This window comes from Nyctereutes procyonoides, unplaced genomic scaffold (genome assembly GCF_905146905.1).
Source record: "Nyctereutes procyonoides isolate TBG_1078 unplaced genomic scaffold, NYPRO_anot_genome, whole genome shotgun sequence".
NCBI classification, from domain to species: domain Eukaryota; kingdom Metazoa; phylum Chordata; class Mammalia; order Carnivora; family Canidae; genus Nyctereutes; species Nyctereutes procyonoides.
Window position 1 is genome coordinate 4496626 of NW_026575132.1, and position 20163 is coordinate 4516788.

Genomic DNA, 20163 nt, shown 5'->3' on the forward strand with positions numbered 1-20163 from the left:
CAGTCCAGGTGGCTCAGCAGTTTAGCACCACCTTCAGCCCAGGGTGTGATCCTGGAGACCTGGGATCGAGTCCCACGTCGGGCTCCCTGCATGGAGCCTACTTCTCCCTCTGCCTGTGTCTTTGCCTCTCTCTCTCTCTCATGAATAAATAAATACAATCTTAAAAAATAAAAAAGTAGACTCAGTCACTGAGCCACACCCAGATGCCCCTGGTTACAGCAGTCTTATCTAATTTTGAGAATCTGTGAAAAGTTTTATGTTCAAAGACTTGTAAGCTTCTAGCACAATCAAGGCCTGGTTGAAAGTACCAGGCCAGGTCCAATAGGTCTGGGGCTTGTTGTTTCTCATCTGTTTCTATTAAAGATCGTTAATAGAATGTTACATAGTAAAGTATGAGGTATAAAAAAAAATATGCAAAATTTTGAGAATTCCTTATAGAGGTATTTATTATTGATTTATTTATGTTTTTACTTAGTTTTGGAAGTTAAGGCAAAATTTATTCAATTTCCTTTTAATTGTAAATCGTAATTTAATCATATCAATTTCCTTTTAATCATATTAGCTAAAGCTTAAATGTTATACATATTCCACTGCTGAGAATTTGAGAAACTTTATTTCTGGTCTCTTATTATGATGAATACACCTATCCCTGTTTTTATGTGGCCTGGCCATGTAAAGCACCAGAGGCCCTTGGTGAGATCCTACTCTCGTCAGGCTGTGCTCCGAATGATGAGTGTGACACCGTGGCCACCCCTCCAAGCTTATCTGGAAGCATATTTTCCACTACCACATCTTAATTCTTGAACCAGGTATGAAATCATTTGTATCTGGATCGTCTCAGCAGCTCGCTCAAACCAATGGCTCTTCCATGCACATTGGTTTTACTTGGGTTGAGATCTCAATGGTCAAGCACTAGAGAGCAAAAGCTTCATTCACTGCTACCCTACCCATCTCCTTAAGATTCAGTCTTGTTTTATTGACTGCTTCACTGATGGTAGGGACAAGCCCAATATCCATGCCCAAGGGATCACATCTAGATCCAAAATAGCCCATAATTCTTGCCAGCCGTGTGAAGTTATGTTTCTTCACCAGCAACTTCACCAGTTATGAAAGTGCCAGATATTCCCAGTGTATTCCCTGAAGACAGTCCCTTCTTTCATGAAAACCGGAGCACATTTATTTAAGTGCTCCAGGCTTGTCTGGAGCCCAGCATGCTCATCTGCACGCACTGCCTGCACTTGTTTCTCCATCTTCACCTCAGTCGGTAACAACTCATTATTAAAGCCACCAGCATCATTAGCAGCTGCCCACCTCTGCTGTGATTACAGGGCGGATTCGTTACATTCTTCTCTGTTACTTCTATGTTTTGCAGCAAAATTCTCTGCAGTAATTCCCGTGGGAAATTGGACATGTTGTTCTGTTAATGCTGCTCACAAAGTCACTTCCAGCTTGAGAGCATTTCCAAACGTGGTTCTAAAATGCACAATGTGACACAGTAGGGAACCCAGCTCATGTTTTCGGCTCCTCCATACAATACAGCTTCAGCATCTTAAAAACAAATTTCCTGACATCGATTCACAATGGACTGGAAACGAGCCACAGAGAGCCACAGAGCCTATTAACAGTGAGAGCTGAGGTCTCTTTGGAGATTTCCATACTCCGAACCAACATGCCTGGCAGAGTATGTAGCATCTGAAGAACCATTTGCCAGTTTATTATAAAGCATACAACTCAAGTGGAGCCAAATGGAAGACTTGGATATAGCAAAGTATGGAGAGGTTCTTACCCTTCTGGGCACACAACCCTCTAGGAGCTTTCATCTGTTCACTAACTTCAAGGCTCTGATTCATTTATTTCTTACTCATAACAGAAAGACTCGCAAAAGAATGGAATTAAATCTTTAATAGCAGAATTTTCCAAGTACTGGGGAGGATAGTATCATTTGAGTTAATGGGCTTCAATAAGGTTTATCAATAAACTTTCTCCTGTGTGTGTGTGTGTGTGTGTGTGTGTAATTGCAGGTAGTTTTTGCATGCCTCTAAAATCTTGGCACATATAAGGTCAGTCTCTCTTGCCCTGTTATTATTTGCACTTGGCATTTTCTTTACATTTAGTTTCTGAATAAGAAAAATTCTGATTTAGAGGAATGGAAGACACATATTTAAAATATTGAGATCAAAATATAATTTTCTGTGCCACCACCATGTTATACTTAAAAAGACCTATGTTTTATGCCAAATTCATAATGCTTCTATAATGGGAACCATCTTATCTTACTTGATTTGAGATAATTATTTGGTCCGTTAATTGAAGAAGTTTAAAGCAGGAAGCATACACAAATGTATGCATACCTTAACATTTTTATTTCAAGTTAAAACATATGCAACCACTGGATGATGGAAGGACAAACCCTCTTCTGTAGTTTGCTGATTTGCGTCCCATCTTACAGAAAAAGACATCCTTAAGTCTTCATCTTCAATACTGAGCAATGGCTCCATCCGGAGAAGGAAGAGGTTTCAAAGGTTGGAGCAGAAGAGAAATGCTTCCTAGTCAGTCGCATGACTTCAGTCAGTACATTTTCAAAAGGGAATTGAAGCCTTCAGTTAATTGCCAAGATTATTTATGTGGAGACATACTAAGAGAGCTTCTGTGTATTCCATAGATGAAGATACAGTCTGCTTAATTAATAAGGATTTTATTTATCATCTGCAAGGGGTGATAAATATTTGCAAGTATCTCTGTAGCTTTAGGCCACAAATCTTAATGCCTATTCATTAGAAAGGAGGTTTTGTAGTAGCAGTTGTTGTTGTTCCCCTATACATCCTGTCCTTAAGTAGCTACTGCATAGTCATTTAGAAGATTAAGAGTAGAAAACGGAACTCTCAACAGCAGTTGGCTGTTTAGTTGGCTAAATATTTAGTTGGCTAAAATGTATTTATAACATCCTTTCTAGAGATTTATACTTGTATATAAGACTTGTAGACAATAAGGTTCATCTATTTTTTTTAATTTTTTTTTATTTATGATAGTCACACACACACACACACACGAGAGAGAGAGAGAGAGAGAGAGAGAGAGGCAGAGACACAGGCAGAGGGACAGCAGGCCCCATGCACCGGGAGCCCGATGTGGGATCCGATCCCGGGTCTCCAGGATCGCGCCCTGGGCCAAAGGCAGGGGCCAAACCGCTGCACCACCCAGGGATCGCAGGTTCATCTATTATACGTGTGTGTGTGTGTGTGTGTATGTTTTCCCCACAAAAACCAATGATATACTGACATGCATCCTACTTGTTAGCTATACTGTCAGTCAAAACAGATATGACTACTCTCTAATGACATCTGGCAGGAGTGAACCAAGATTAGAGGCTAGAGTGATTGGTCAGGCCTCCAGGCCAATTTGTGCAGCTTGCAATTCCAACCAATCAGTGACACCTGCATGTGGTAATCATTCTCCTTGGTTACAAGTGCTGGCACAAAGGAGAGAACTGCTTTTCAAGCTAGAGGGAAATGAGCTAAATATAAATGTGAAAACCCTCTTCATAGTAAAATTGTAGTCCTATTTTAAAGGAAGAAGTAACAGAGCAGTTTTGTTCCTATTTTCAATTATTTAGTAATAAGGTAGATGAAGTTTAAGCGCGCCCACGGAAAATAACCATGGTGGGGATGTTAATCTTCCAGGGTCCATGATAAGAATTCAAACTCCTGTCCGGTATCCAGCGTGAGGCTTCAAAATGCTGTACTGGTGCCCACTCCACCAGTACCCTTTTTAGTTACTTGTTAGAGATGTGTGAACCTTTCATCTTGTGAAACTTGCCAGGCTCAGGAATATTTTATGAGTTACCAGCTTTGCAACTTTTGCAGAATACATTCAAACATCACTTTTACAGGCAGCAGGACTACAAATGTTTCTCCAAAGATTTAAAAAAAAAAAAAAAAAAGAGGGGCACAGAAAAAGGAAACCATGGAAAGATAACCAGTAGCATTTGCAGATTGTTTCCCAGTGAACCCTCCTACATCCTCCAACTTGAAATCAGGCCCCGACTTAGGGGTCAGCAGACCTTTGGCCTCAGGTTATCATTCTCCATCAAATCTCTCTCCAGAAAAGCAAAACCATTAGTAATAAGCTTCTGCTATTTTTTTAATCAGTCATTTCTCTGCCATTCCTGGGTAAAAATATTATTTTATAATTTAGTATATTTATTTCCTCTCTTTTCCAACCAATTACCCTTATTTAATCTTTTAACAAATTCTTATTTCAATATTTACTTAATAGATGATGAAATGTGCCAATTTTTTAAAATAAACTTCCAAAAATACTATAAAAAAACCCACACCATTCTTTTTTAAATGTCCACAGTAGTACATTGTTATTTTTAACCAAAAATAATGCCTGTGGAACCCTAGAAAGCATTATGGACAGCTGGATGTTGGATCTAATGAATAGGACAAGCCTGGCTTTAGATCTTGAATTAAACTGCTCTGAAAATTTGACCTGTGTAACTAGTTCAGTGAGAAAGATTAAAACTGATTTCAGAAACAGAATTTTGGGAGCAGATCTGCACAATTGGCCTTGCTTATGAAGGAAAAAAAAACTAAAAATTATAGAACATCTAGTGCATTTCAGGGTCTCAGTGTCGTGGATATTTTTATTTGCTACCTTATATCCATTCTCCCTCTAGGTATTTTTTGAGGTCAGTTTATGAAGTCTCTATGGGAATTTGCCCTGGATTGTTCCAGAGGAGGGGTATACATGACCCAAGCCAAATAGCGTACTAAATGCTGAATGTCTGAAACCTATCTATTCATAATAAATCTCAGAAATTTGGAGGATTTATATGAAAAATTACCATTTTCCTCCTCAACTAAGAATTTAGGAGCAGCAGCCATCTCGGTACCAGAAAGTCTGAAGGTAATTGTTCCAATTTACCAGAAATGAAGTTGAGATAAAGTCAGAGAGAAACCCAGATTTGGAAAATCGTTTAAGCCACTGCATCAAGCCTGATCATAAATCACTCCCTAAATTCACAGACTTTTCGACCATTCAAGCCCTGGCCGTAGAAGGCTACAGCACAGCTGACTGAGCCATACCGGTGAACAAGTGGCCAGCAGGAGCAATAGCATCTAACCCTCCCCACTCCCCACACAACAGAAAAGTCACCTTTCCCAATTTGCCTCTGCTAGAGCACACAACATTTTATGGGCATGTTATTCTTGAAAGAAAAATGTTGGTTGTTTTGTCTAAAAGGTAGAAGGAGAGAAATGAGCTATTGCTTCTCATCTGTCGGATATCACAACCAGGTAGAGTGAGAACAACAGTCACTGTAACATGTCTCAAGCACTAGTAGATAAGAAGATGACTTAAACTGGATGAAATCATGGTTTACACTAAAAATACAAATTAGAGGTTCACCCAACTTATCCAACTTACTTTAAAGTAGCTATTAAAAAGTAAGTTCCTTAAAAATGATAAATCTGGGAAAAACTTAACCAGATAGGATGTGAAGCTAATAAGTATAAACTATGAATATCTTGGAAAACCCATTAGAGAGGAATTTTTCTAGCTATGAGGAATTACAAAACTGAGGAGTGGGTGAGGTACATACAATGACCTGTGACCTTTAGCAAAATATGTAACAAAAATATGATTTGTTCATTCCCTCAATAGGTATTCTTCTGTGCACTATCATGCACCACTAAGATATATCTTAATATTAAATAGATGACCAGCATAAATTTTTTCCCCTAAAATAAATACACTCATTAATGGAGAAAGACATGTTCTCAGTTGGTTACAACACAAGCATTAGTAAGGTACAGGCAAGATATAACAAGCACTCACCATATTGACTACTTCGTTCTCTGGGGAGGTGGAAGAGGAAATAACAAAGAAGGTTCAAAAAAAGAGTACAATTTTAAGCTGCATAACAATGGAATAACAGATGTTTAGCAGGCAACTAAGAAAAAAAAGTCTAGTCTTGAGTAGAGGAATAGAAGATGGGGAAGCATGAGGCCTAAGTGGAAATCATGTATTTAATACTGTGCAAATCATTTAGCACACCAGAAAGTACCAACACACACTTCCACAGGTGAGATTGAGGATTTTTCTTCAGGGCAACTACTTTAGTTAAAATAATCACACAGCTAACATTTATAAACCACCTCACAGTCCATCAAAGAATTTCACACATAGCATTTGATATATAACTGTGCTACTCCTGGGCAGCCCTGGGGGCTCAGCGGTTTAGCGCCTGCCTTCAGCCCAGGGCCTGACCCTGGAGACCCCGGATCGAGTCCCACATCGGGCTCCCTGCATGGAGCCTGCTTCTCTCTCTCTCTCTCTCTGTGTCTCTCATGAATAAATAAATAAGTAAAATATTCAAAAAATAATAATAACTGTGCTACTCCTGTAAAGATGCCATAAATGGCTTAGTAACTTTAGGTTGACTTTCCTAGGAACACATTAAAACATTAAATCTTTCTAATAAATCCTATTATTTTCACCGAAATAAAATGACTAAGAATGATGCTGAAAGAAATCTTAGTGAATAGATATGTCACATGTTCTCTGAATCCATCATTCCTCGGTAGTTTTTCAATGAATTCCTTGGTACTTGAGGATTTCCGAGATCTCAATAAACTTATAAAGGTTTGTTTTTATAAGTGAATTTAACAAAAAATATGTATATATATATTGTTAATTTTCAACATAAAACTGATTTAAATCCTGGAAGCCAATGGTGGTATATTTTGTTAAAACCAAGGGGAAAAAATAGGAAGGAAATTCCCTAGGGAATTAAGAAACATTTTATTCTCCCTTTATAAAGTACAGCAGCTTCTACTTTTAGTCTCATCTTTAAAATATAGAAGCAACCTCACCATGCAAATTTTATGCATAGAACCAAAAGATGAACAACTTTCATTGATTCCCACCTGTATGCCCAGAGAGCCAGAGGAGTCCTTTCATTTAATTCAGCCAAGTGAAATTCTAAAATAAATTTCGATAAACTTACCTTCAAAAGAATCAAGGTATGCACATCTCTCTAAACCCTCTGCTTGCCAAGTTCTTCCCTTTAGTTAGGCAAGCATTTACATTCTATCATTCATTAAAATCCTTCTTTATTAATAGAAATTGTTCAATCCAGAGATAGATATTTTTATCCAAATACGATCTCTTCTGTTTTCTTTAATTTTTTTTTAATTTTTATTTATTTATGATAGTCACAGAGAGAGAGAGAGAGGCAGAGACACAGGCAGAGGGAGAAGCAGGCTCCACGCACCAGGAGCCCGACGTGGGATTCGATCCCGGGTCTCCAGGATCGCGCCCCAGGCCAAAGGCAGGCGCCAAACCACTGCGCCACCCAGGGATCCCTCTCTTCTGTTTTCTTATTATGACCTACTGTTCTAATCGCTTAGTTTATGGTGTAGTTTGTTTTTATTCTAATGCAGAGTATTAATGGTTGGTATTTTAAATGCACCATTAAGTACATAATGAATTACATCATTTTCCCCTCCTTTCTCAAATGAGTTAAGTAGAAATATTTAGCACTATTTATGATCTGTGTAGATATGGAGCATAACGTGGAAATTTGATAACACCCTGGTTTTTAGTTCTATTAATTTTCTGGACTGCCACAACAGAGTGTTAAAAGCTCTGTGGCTTAACTGAAAGAAAGTTTTTCTCTCACAGTCTGAAGGCTCGAACTCCAAGATCAGGGAGTTAGCAAGGTTGGTTCCTACTAATGCCTGTGAGGGAGAACCTGTCCCATATTGCTCTCCTAGTTTCTGGTGGCTGCGTGCACTCTGGTGTTCCTTGGCTTGTACGTGCATCACCCTGACCTCTGCCTTCACCTTCCCATGGAATTCTGTATTTGTGTATGTCCCTCTGTCTCTATGTTCAAGTCCCCCTCTCCCTACCCTCCGTTTGTGTGTGTGTGTGTGTGTGTTTAGGATAAAGTCATATTGTATTAGAGCTCACTCTAATGAACTCACCTTGACTTGATCATCTGCAAAGAACCTATTTCTAAATAGGGTCAATTCACAGGCACTATGGTTTAGACTTCCAAAATCTGTTTTGCTATTCAACCCACAACATTGACTGAGTTTTGAAATGCTTTTCTTTAAGCATACCAAGAAAATGCTCAACTATGTGTCAAAATATCTGGGTTTAAATCCATCTGCCCTCAATCATGAAAGAATCATGTAATTTTTTTCATGTGCTAAGCTTTCACAAATATACCTTGTTATTCAGGCTCTGCTTTCTCTTATCTGCATCAAAATGAAGATGCATGTCAAGGAAGAAAAGGCTGGAATGAAAACTTATAAAAGGGTCTTAAAAAGCAGAAGTACTAAGAAAATAAATGAATTAAAATAATTAAATGAAATAAAGAAGTAAAAGATGTCTTTAAAAAGTGGTTGAAATGGAATAGTGGCAAGGAAAATTCAATTTATGATTGGATCTATTGAAGATAAAGAAACAGTTCATGAGATCTAGGTTCTTGGTTCTGCCCTCTGAGGGACACCAGAAGCAATAACAATGAAGTGATGATCACAGACAGATCATAGAACCCACCCATGCTTTCTAAATATTATCTCTTCACTAAGAGAAATGGAATTTTGGAGAAATGCCTAATTTCAGGCTGGAGAAGGAAAAGTAAAAGATGAACCTAGATAATCTTATTATTTCTGAAAACTGAGACACATAAAAGGACATAGACACCAACCTGAAGGAGCTCCCATGGCCAAATTAAATGATAGTAAATATTATAACACCTTAACATCAACAGACTATTATAACATTTTAATAACATTTTATATATCTATATTTATATGAAAAGCCCTTTTTTTAAAGTTCTGATTCTTTCTCAGAACTTTTTTTTTTAATTTTTATGATAGACATACAGAGAGAGAGACAGGCAGAGACACAAGCAGAGGGAGAAGCAGGCTCCATGCACCGGGAGCCCGATGTGGGATTCGATTCCGGGACTCCAGGATCGCGCCCTGGGCCAAAGGCAGGCGCCAAACCGCTGCGCCACCCAGGGATCCCGAAAAGCCCTTTTGTATAGTTGGAGTTAAGTGATGAAATATAGAAAGAATGAAAAGATCCAAAAAAAAAAAAATCACTATTTGGCAACAATCAACATTCATTCAGGCAAGACTCATAAAGGGATACTAAAAGTATTAACTGACATCTTGAGGTGTCACAAAATATTTATTATCATCTTAATATAACTCCCAACAAGATAATGAAAAAACATGACAGGAACAACTTGATAAAGTGACCAAATTAACATAACATAACATAACATAACATAACATAACATAACATAACCAGTAACGAAACATATCAATACCATACACTAATGGGCATAGGCATTGAGAAGAGTACAGCATCATTTCTGTGGTATTCCTGACAAAATATCCATAACCTAATCTGGACACATCAAACAACCCAAAGAGAGATTCATTTTATGCAAACTTGCTGACCCATTTTCTTAAAAAAAAATAATAATAATGTTCCAAAATAAAAGAGACTCAAAGCACAACAACTTAATGCAGTATATGATCCAGGTGTTTCTTGTGGTATGAATGGTATTATTCAGGTAGTTGCCAAAACCTGAATGATGTCTTCAAATTACATAAAAGGGTTATATCAGTGTTAATTTCCTAATGTTGTTAAGTGTGCTGTATTCAATGGCGTACTTACAGAAGAAGAGATGTAATATCAGGAGCTTACTTGCAAATATGACAAAGGGTTAAGGGTGGGGGGAATCTGAGTGAAGAGTGTATGATAATTTTTGTACTACTCTTGAAACTTTTTGTATGTCTGAAATGATTTTAGAATTAAAAAAAAAATAAAAGTTAAAAGTTATTTAACCTCTTACTGGATAGATAGTAAGATGTGAAAAGAGAACAAAGGTGCTATTCTTGAATTAGGAGTAGGAAATAGATGGAAGCTTGTAACCAAAAAACCACAGTGAGGTTAAAGAAGAGTCTCAACACCACCCAGATGTGGAAGATTTGCGAGATGGGAATACCAGGACGGAACGGCAGCAGCAGATGCAGAATCTCAAGGTCCTGGTGTCCCAACCATCAGCTTTCAATTCAAGTGCATTGACGTGCCCTGTGTACTAGGGGGATTACTTAAGGTTTTTGTCTTGTTTTCCTTATCTATACAATGGAGAGGCTTAATCTTAGTACATCCATTGATACAGATATGATAAAAATTAAATCCATCCAGATAAGAGCACCTATAGGTGATATTCTTAGTTGACTAGGGCTAACAAAAGACCACAGGCTGGGAAGCTTAAAGAAACAAAACTTTTGTCTCATGGTTCTGTAAGACGGAAGTTCAAAATCAAGGTGAAGGCAGATTTGATTTCTTCTTTGGCGTGAAGATGACCATCTTTTCACTGATCACAAGACCTTTTTCCTAAGTATGTGCATCGCTGGTGTTTCTTATAAGGACACCAGTCATATTAGTTTTGGGTCCCATTCTTAGGACTTCACTTAACCTTAATTATTTCTTTAAAGGCCCTATCTCTAAATACACTTACCTTTAGAGTTAGGACTTGAACTGCAAATTTCAGAAGGACATGCTTCAGTTTACAAATGATATTAAATATTATTAATGATCAATATATGATTATTTGGATCATGTTTAAGCACAATATAATGGTCCAAATGGCAAAACTGAATTTATGTTCAAATGAATAAAAGTTATATTTATTGTGCAGCTTTAAAGGTCTGAGATGAAATAGATTGTAAAGCATTTTGCAGTTCCTCTGCCTAGATCCTAACTTCATTATAAAGATGGCTATTTCAAACTATAATCAAAGATTTGACAGGTGGTCAACAGTGTCATCCAATCTAACGTTGGGTTCCAAGAACTCATATGGTTTCAATTGTCAGTAATAAAATCAAATGAGTGTTACCTCAGCCATTTCTGTCTGGCTTCAAACTATAACACGCTTAAAGTTTCCTGTGAAGGCAAAAGAAATGACTGAACACTTTTTTGCTCAATCTACACTGTGCAGTCAAGGGGAACAGTGGGTATTACCACATTATCTAATTGCAATTGCTATCCTAAGGGAGATAAATTAAACACACTGAAATATTTTTCACAAAATTCATTTTTCATATTTATATAATTTTAATAGAAAGATCATTTGAAAGGAATTATATTACCATAATATTCTGGTATTGCTGTAAACATAAAATCCAGTATTTTATTGAATTTTTAGGGAATATTAAGAATTTCTTCTCTTCCGAGTAATACCAATGGTTAATAACTGTAATTAGCCAACAATGCTATAGGAAGCGATTTTAACTGCAAAGTTGAATGTGTGTACATACACATACACTAAATACATATATATGGTCTATGGCAAAAAACAAAGTTAGTTGCAGGATTATTTATTTTTTATTTGAATAATAAAGTCAATGATTGATTTAAGTTCCCTATTATTAGACTTAGTATACTTTAACCTCCTCAACTTAACCCTTAAGTAATCCGTAGGCAGTCTTTTTCTTCCTCATATATTAAGAGCTCATCTGCTTTCTTTGTTCTCTATGATTTTTTTTTTTTGTTTCCCTTATCAGTTTTGAACACTTGGTGCATTTCCATCTCTATCATTTTTCCATTCCAATTATTTTCAACACAACAGACTTGCATTTTTTTTGTCTGCTTAGTTTGACCCTTAACATAGTTAAATATCATCTCTGAAATTTCATGATAAAACAGGGAAAACATAAAACAGGGACATTTTGTAGGTTGCGTGTTTTAAAGAATAGCCAGCACTCCACCGTGAAAGACACAGAAGACAGTAATGAGAGAGCAAATGCCAATAACTGATAGTTTGCAAGAAATCCTTGAGGGTCCCATGTTAATCTTTGGAACCTAGGTTTTGTCTTTAGTTCAATTTTTTCAAAGTATGTTCATGCTAAGATGCTTTTGTTTTGACAAAGGTTTTCCTCATGCTTCCCTCTCATTTTTTTCAGTATTCACCTCAAGTTTCAAGACAGGTTGAAACCCTACTATTTGCCAACTCGTTTGGTTAAAAGAGAAATTTGATGTGCTATATTTTTCTCTGTCTGGGGAAATCCATCTGATGTTATGAACATTACACTCCAGATTAAATTTCATCAAAATGCTATAGACACTTTACTGATTAATACTAAAATTGCTACTTTTCAGAGCATTTACAGAGAGACTGTTTAAAAAAAATTCTCAGTAGAAACGTGTTTAAAACACATTTCAGTGATTCAGTATGTGTATCTTCTTTGGAACATTTTGTGAAAAAAATGAAACATCTGTAATTGACATCTGTATTTTTAGATGGTGTTTCCAGCACTTTGTTTTAATTATGAATTTGGACATATTCAGAAAAATGTTGATAATATTTTCTTGCATACACACAAATTGAGTAGGTAATCTGATCTGGATTATGCAGCTAAACCCTAATACTAATTATCATACTTCAGAATATTTTGATAATAGAAAAGCATTCCATTTTTGACTATTGACTATCTTTAAATGGTAGACATTTTGGAAAATCCTTTCAAACAAGCACTTCTCATATACTGTTGATGATTTCCTTCATGTTGATGAAGCTTATCACTACAACACTTCCATCCTCTCTCTGCCCATTTTCCTAATTCTATTTTAGGTAAAGTGTGGAGGCTTGTCCAGTTAGTAAATTTGGCAACAGAACAGACACACTTGGTCTCACTCTTATCTTATGCCTCCTGCAGTCTGCCCATTCACAGAAAACACATCTTCTACTTTTTTTTTGCCGAGAACAAGTTTGTACTTTGGTCAAGGAACATCCTTCCTAGCCTGGCACTGCTGTTCTCTGCAGCTTTATTGACATTAATTTGACTTTTTTACTAAGACCTATGCTTATCATAGCCTTTCATCAGTAATAAATGTGCTGTATTAGCTTCATGTGGCTTGCCACTTATTTCTCAGCTGGTTCGTAATATTACAAACATGAAGATTATAATAATTTAGAATGTGCCTGATAGAATTTGTTAAAAAACAAGAATTATATGACTAGATTTTAATGTCCTTGTTCTAAATTTAGCACAGAAAAACAATAAAGAAAATACAGATGATTTATATAATATAATCACTAAAAGTTATAGATATTATATAGGCATATATACTCTAGCAACAGATAATTTCATTTTTTGCTTGTGAAATAGTTTTTTAAAATAATGTACTTGGTAACAGAAACAGAGAAGAGTGTTAAAACCTCTGGCCAACACTGTGAATGATTCTGTTTCTTCTTGTGGTTCTATTAGCTTTTGTTTTGTGCATTGTGATTCTCTTTAATTTGGTGTATAAATATTTAGGATTGTTATGTCATCATAAGAACTGACCCTTTATCAGTATAAAATTTCTCTTTTTATACCTGATAACATGTCTTGGATTTTTGTCTATTATTAATATATTCATTCCAGCTTTGCTTTGTATAACATTAGGATGCTATATCACATATTCATCCTTATGTATATAATTAATTTCTACATTTATGTTTAAAGCAGATTATGTTTATATATTGTGTCTTTTTTTTTACTTAATCTGAAAGTCTCTGTCATTTAAGTAGGTATTTAGACATTTTACATTTAATATAACTATTGATATACTTGATTTCAAATTTATCGTTTTGTTTTTCATTAATTCTACCTGTTATTTTTTTTCTTTTTTCACATATTTCTGCCATCTTTTTTTGTTGGTTTTTCATTATAAGTAATAGTGATTATTTTACTTGTATATGACTTTAACTTATTACATTGTATTTTCAACAAATAATGTAACATATTATATACGTTGTAAGAACTCCGTATTATGTCTGATAGTACAGTTGTTTCTCCTACTGGCTTTTGTGTTAGTGTGACAGATTTTACTTCCATTTATGTTATAAACCTCACAATATATTGTTAATATTTTATTTTTGTTTTAACACTTTTTTTTTGAAGATAATTTTTAGAATGAAAAAGGTCATTTATATTTACCCGTAGTTACTTTTTCTCAGAGAGGTTCATTCCTTACTGTAGATTCAGACTTCCATCTGAGTGGGCTTTATTTTTCTTTTGCTGAGGATTCTCTTTAACATTTCTCAAGACTCAAGGGAGGCCATCTGAATATTTCTGAAATTCTCTATGAAAATCTCTCCTCTTCAATACCTGCAGCTTCCCAGGTGAAGAAGTGTTTCAAATAGATGGTAGGCAATGCACCATGGCTCCTAAAAACCATGGTATGAGATAGGCTACACATCTGTTCACATTCTATTGTCAAAAACATAGTCATATATAAACACCCATAACAAGATACTGGGATATATGGAATTGTTTCCAGGCTTAGAGTATTGTAAGTTTTTATGAATGTTTCAGTAAGAGCCTTTGTGTAGATATAGGTTTCACTTCTCTTGGATAAATACCTACCTCATCTGGAAATTGTATGTTTAAATTGATCAGAACCTGCCAAAGGTTTTCCAAAGTGGTTCTATCATTTTTAAGCTCCTACCATAAATTTTTGTATTTGATTTTCCCCAATACTATTATCAATATTTTCTATTTCATTCATTCTAGAAGGTTCATAGTAACATCTAATTGTGGCTTAATTTGCATTTCCCTGATGGCTAAAATTATTTAGCCATTTCATTTTACTTTTGTTTAGGGCTCTTCTTTTTTACCTTTTTTTGAAATGTCTGCTGCATTCTTTCTCTATTTTAAACATAAGATTTTCTTATGGACATATTCAGAAAAATGTTGTTTTCTAAATTGTTTGAAAGATAATAATACTTTATCTTATTCATAGAAAGAGATGAATAAATATATATCATATATGGATATATATGTATATTTCTTTTCTTTCAGCTGAAGAGTTGTATTTTCATTTTCTTAAATATTTTGAAGAGCAGGAATTTATTTTTGACAAAATTCAATTTAAAAATTACTTTTTATTTTTACCTAGGGTGCATTTGTGACTGCTTGTGATATCTAGGAAAAAATTGTTATTGCAAAACTAGGATGATTTATGCAAATATATTATTCTAGATATGATATAGGTTTGGCTTTTTATATTTAGGTCTATGATCAATGATTTTATATCATTTCATCAAAATATAATTTGCATGTAATAAAATTCTCCAATTTTGCATGTATAATTTATCATCCTGGCTAATACACACAGTTGTATAATAACCAACAAAGTGATAAACAACATTTTTATATTCATACAAAATTTCCTTACATTCATATGAAATCAATTCTCTAACTCTCCTCTGGGTATTGGCAAATAGTAATCTCTTTCTCTATGATACAGTAAAATTACAATCCTGTGCTCTTCATTAGACAATGTATAAAACTAATAATTTTTGTATATTTTATTCAATTTTTAGCTGTTTATGATGGAAGGGCTAATCCAGTATAAGTTTCTTTATCAGGATGAAAACAGAAATTTTATATAATCTTCTGCAAGATCAAATATTTATGTATATAATAACTCCTTTACTTGACTACTAACTTAACTGGGTTAAGAACTTCAAAACAAAGAAAATGATTTCAAAGACTGAATCCAGCTTTACATTTATTCCAGTAGTATTCACTGACCCAGAGATATTTGCCTACTCTAAAACTTTCTGATCAGGAAGTCAAGGAGGTCAAATGTGATTATCAAAATGTCATAAAACCACTTTCCAAAATGCTTTATAATTACTTTTTGGAATTAAAGTGTACCTTTATATTGCACTCACCTATTTACAGAAACAGTAATTTCATTGGAGATTCAAGATCTCACAAATTTAAACAAATAATTTAGCAGCACCCTTGTAAACTTTTCATTTGGAGCTAACGTATGATTCCTACTGTGAAAAATATGAAAAAACAATAAATGTGGCCAAGGAGAGAGAATGTATAAGACAGGGATTTTATGACAAGTACACATGGATATCAGCAACTTACTTTTTAACAACAGAGAAAAAAGCACCAGGAAAAGGTATGCATTTTCCCTCCGTGAGGAAAGGACTTTATTTTGCATAGTCCTATATATTTTACTTGATTTATTTTTTCTTTTGTGTACTTTCACCACACTTCTGATTTTACCTCCAAGTACAATTCACACAATTCACTGAAATAATAATAATAATCTACGATACTTTATCCTTTTTTGAAAGCTAGTACATAAAGTTACCCACTCATAACTAAATGCATATGTTGCAGGAAAAAAAATCCATTAAGCACATTTGGAACCAGAATTTCTATTGAAATTCACAGCATGATACAAAAGAAAGGTAAAAAAAAAAAAAATGTTAACATCATTATAGGCTTGGACTTAACGCGAATCTAGAGTATTGCCCTGTCAATTGCAAGTACAGAAATTGATTCACTTTGTATTTTTGCCCTGAAAAGAGCACTCTAATGTGACATTAAAATATGTTTATTTTGTGTTTTAAGAATTTAGAGAATTTTATTTTGAGGATGGCATAAATTCATAGACTCTGAAGAAGGTGCATAAAAGTAACAAAATGTACTTAGAAAGATGAAAGTATGAACAGCTGAATTCCAGAAGAAAGCATAAACAAATAAATAAAGTGAATCATTCAGAATGAGATACCAATGCAATAAATTATATCAATCACAAAGTCCTAGGAAAAATGTCTATTTTACATAATTGCCTCTGTATATTGAGAGAACCACTGAAGATTATTTAATTTAAATATTCAGGATTTCCAAATTTTTGTTGTTATTTATATTACTACATATTACTGATCTTCAAACCTCAGATTAATTTCACTCAAAATCTCTTAGATATTTGTATAGAGTCATTATTTATAAAGCAATCTCGATAAAGCTACTCAGCAACTGTTTTAATTATAATTACAGAACTACTATTCATTGTGTACATAAAACGAACCATTCAGTTGTGTGCTATGAAAACTGTCCGGGTAGGGGGAAGTGATATGTCTTGGTTGTCATAGTGTGAATACTCCCACCAAGGCTGCTTTCAATCAAGCTTCCAATGTGATGTCACTGAACAGGAGCTGAAAAAAAAGAATCATACATTCTGCTTTTGCATGTTGGTATGAGTGAGGTCCTGTATAAAAAAAAATATTTTTTGAGAGGATATTCTCCAATGCTTTGAAGTAAAATGTGGCAATTGTGGTGTTAAGCACTGGTGAACTATTAAGTGCATGCAGCTGAAATGAGAGAGTTAGGATTCATAACCCAACTCTCTTTCCCTGCAATACTGAAAACCTGTATGCATATAGGTTCACACACACACACACGTGCACATTAAAGTTGGATTTTTATAAAAAGCAGAGGAAAGTTCTAACACTAATAATAATACTGTTGTAGTTTATATATATTTATATTATTGACTTTGTTGTTATTATTGTAGTTGCCTTTCCACTTATTTAATCATATGGATTAATGCAATTTCCTCTGAATGCAAAGAGGAAATAATGAAACTTTATTGATTCTTACTGATATTTATATCAGGTTTTGAAATTTCACTGTAGAAGTTTCAAACAGGAATTTTAAAATCATATAAGACATGTGATGCAATGGCATGTGGCTAGAAGTCAGTTGCTTCAGTGTTCCTTAAAGAAGTGTCACAGTGCTGTGCACGTGCTTTGGCAGATGTAACACTCTCCCTTCTTCCCTTTCAATCACTCCTTCAATCTCTCTTTCTTTCTTTTTTTCCTCTCACAAATTTTCAAGTTATATGGACATTATTAAGCTACTCTTTTGGAAAGACAGACATGATTATTCTTTTCTATGAAATCAACTGAATCCTACATATATATATATATATAATTTATAACTTAAATTATAATTTACTTTTAAATATAAGTTTAAATATAATATATAATCTATTTTTGTACTTCATTTGAATTTATGTAGGTCCGAATTTATTTATTTTTTAATTTTTTTTTTTTTATTTACGATAGTCATACAGAGAGAGAGGCAGAGACACAGGCAGAGGGAGAAGCAGGCTCCATGCACCGGGAGCCTGACGCGGGATTCGATCCCGATTCTCCAGGATCGCGCCCTGGGCCAAAGGCAGGCGCCAAACCGCTGCGCCACCCAGGGATCCCTGTAGGTCTGAATTTATAAGCACATATTTTACTGCCGTTCATTTAGTAAGTAAGTTAACAAGTCATTTAAAATCTGCATACAAAATAAGGCAACTCTGAAGAATGTTTCTTCTCTATGACAATTCATAGTATTAACACATAATTCTGCAAATGAAAATTTACTAAAGCATTTTTGAGTCAAAGTAAAGACTCAAATCAGCAGAGCAGCAGGCAAAATGGTAGACTGACTAAATTAGAATGCCCATCTTTTTTTTTTTTTTTAGATTTTATTTATTTATCTGAGAGAGATAGAAAGCACAAACAGGGAGAAGGGGCAGAGGGAGAAGGAGAAGCAGACTCCCTGCTGAGCAAGGAAGCTCAATGTGGGACTAGATATGAGGACCCTGAGATCATGACCTGAACCGAAGGCAGACACTTAACCTGCTGAGCCACCCAGGCATCTGTCCATCTTCTTCTAATAATCTATTTAATATTTTTTAGAAGTATGACTCTTGCTTTATCTCAAAGGAAAGTTTATAGACTTTATAATGCCACCCTTAATTTGGCCTTAAAACTGTGGTTAAAAAAAAGCAGTCAAATAATATGTTTCAAACCTCTATCCTCTATAATCAAGTTATTTAATGCAGTTGCTTTGGTAACTTTGATTCAGTGAAGGGACTCAGAGTTTATATTATTCCTGAGAAATTCCATCTTTGGAAACATTATGCCCAGTTTATGAAAATGAATACCCTTCTAAACACGGGCTCTTAGATTTGAGAGAGATTACTTTCATCAAATTTTGAGTCTATGTGTCTTCATTAAAGATGACAAATTTTACCGGAGAATGCATTTTATCCATGCTAAACCTACTCAAGAAGGCGTTACCCTATATAAACCTGGTGCTAATAGTATTGTTCTCAACAAGCCTTTTTTATATTGCTTATCCCTTGAAAAAGGGTTACCATAAATCTACAATTTCTTATTGGCTTAGAATTTACCCAACTGTCTCCCTAAGTGTGCTCCAAAGAACTGACCTGAAGCATCCTGATGAGATTTATATTTTGAAAAAAGGTCAAATAATTTCCAGAAATGTATACTTGAATAGAAGTTAAATGTTTTCTTAATCACATTTAGTTATTTGTAAAGAGCATCCCCAAAAACAAATTAAGAGCAAACAAGCAAAACACTATGTTCTCTGGAAATTACTTTACAATACTCCGTCACAGAAATGTGTGAGGCAAGTGAGTGCAAATTCTGACTCCTGGGAATGGAGTCAAAACAAACTTTGGATCTCCATTTTCCCGAAAGGAAATGAATCACAACCAAGCCAGATAATACTTGAAAACAAATACAGTATCAAATTCTAATTACTCACACTTTGCCCATGATTACTCTATTTGTGGGTAAGAATGCATAGTTGATACCTTACCACATTTCTGTACCAGTTTATTGTTCACAGTTGAATCTAGGCCCTAGACTAATTTTCTGAGATCAGTTTTTACCTCTTTCTGCCATGCTCACTATGCTATTGGCATGCGTGCTTCTCTCTGCCTCCTCAAAATACCAGCCAAATTTCTCTAGGTTTGCATCAGTGTCAGACATTGATACTGGGGTTATACTAGGGTTGAAGAAATTAGTGATTATATTAAGTAATAAGAAACAGGTTGTCCATGATTTGGAAAAAAAGGAATAAGAAAAGGGAGAAACTTAGACTGAACCTTTGGATGTTGAATTGGAATTGTAGAAAAAGAATTTCAGAAAAAGAAAAGAGAGATGATAAAAATTTACCTCTGACCGCCCCCCCCCAAAAAAAAGCAAAATTCAAAAACTAAAAAATGAATTAGACATCCTATATAATAACTTTCCAACATAGTAAAACTGACTTCAAATAACTTTTTTAGCTAACATTTTCTCTCATTTTGGTTTTACTCCTCTAATTTTATGTCCTTTGGACTCTCTTTTTATCTACACACACACACACACACACACACACTGAGACTGTGAAAAACAAAACAAAGCAATGAAAACAAAACAATGGAAAAGAATATTATATACACTATCATCTGGAAAAAGTATCC

The 20163-nt window shown here is 34.8% G+C and overlaps 1 pseudogene; it reads right to left on the reverse strand.

Moving 5' to 3' along the window:
* Positions 1-817: 817 nt before the first annotated feature.
* Positions 818-1726, reverse strand: LOC129522674 (3-ketoacyl-CoA thiolase, mitochondrial-like; annotated as a pseudogene).
* Between the last annotated feature and the right edge of the window lie 18437 nt (positions 1727-20163).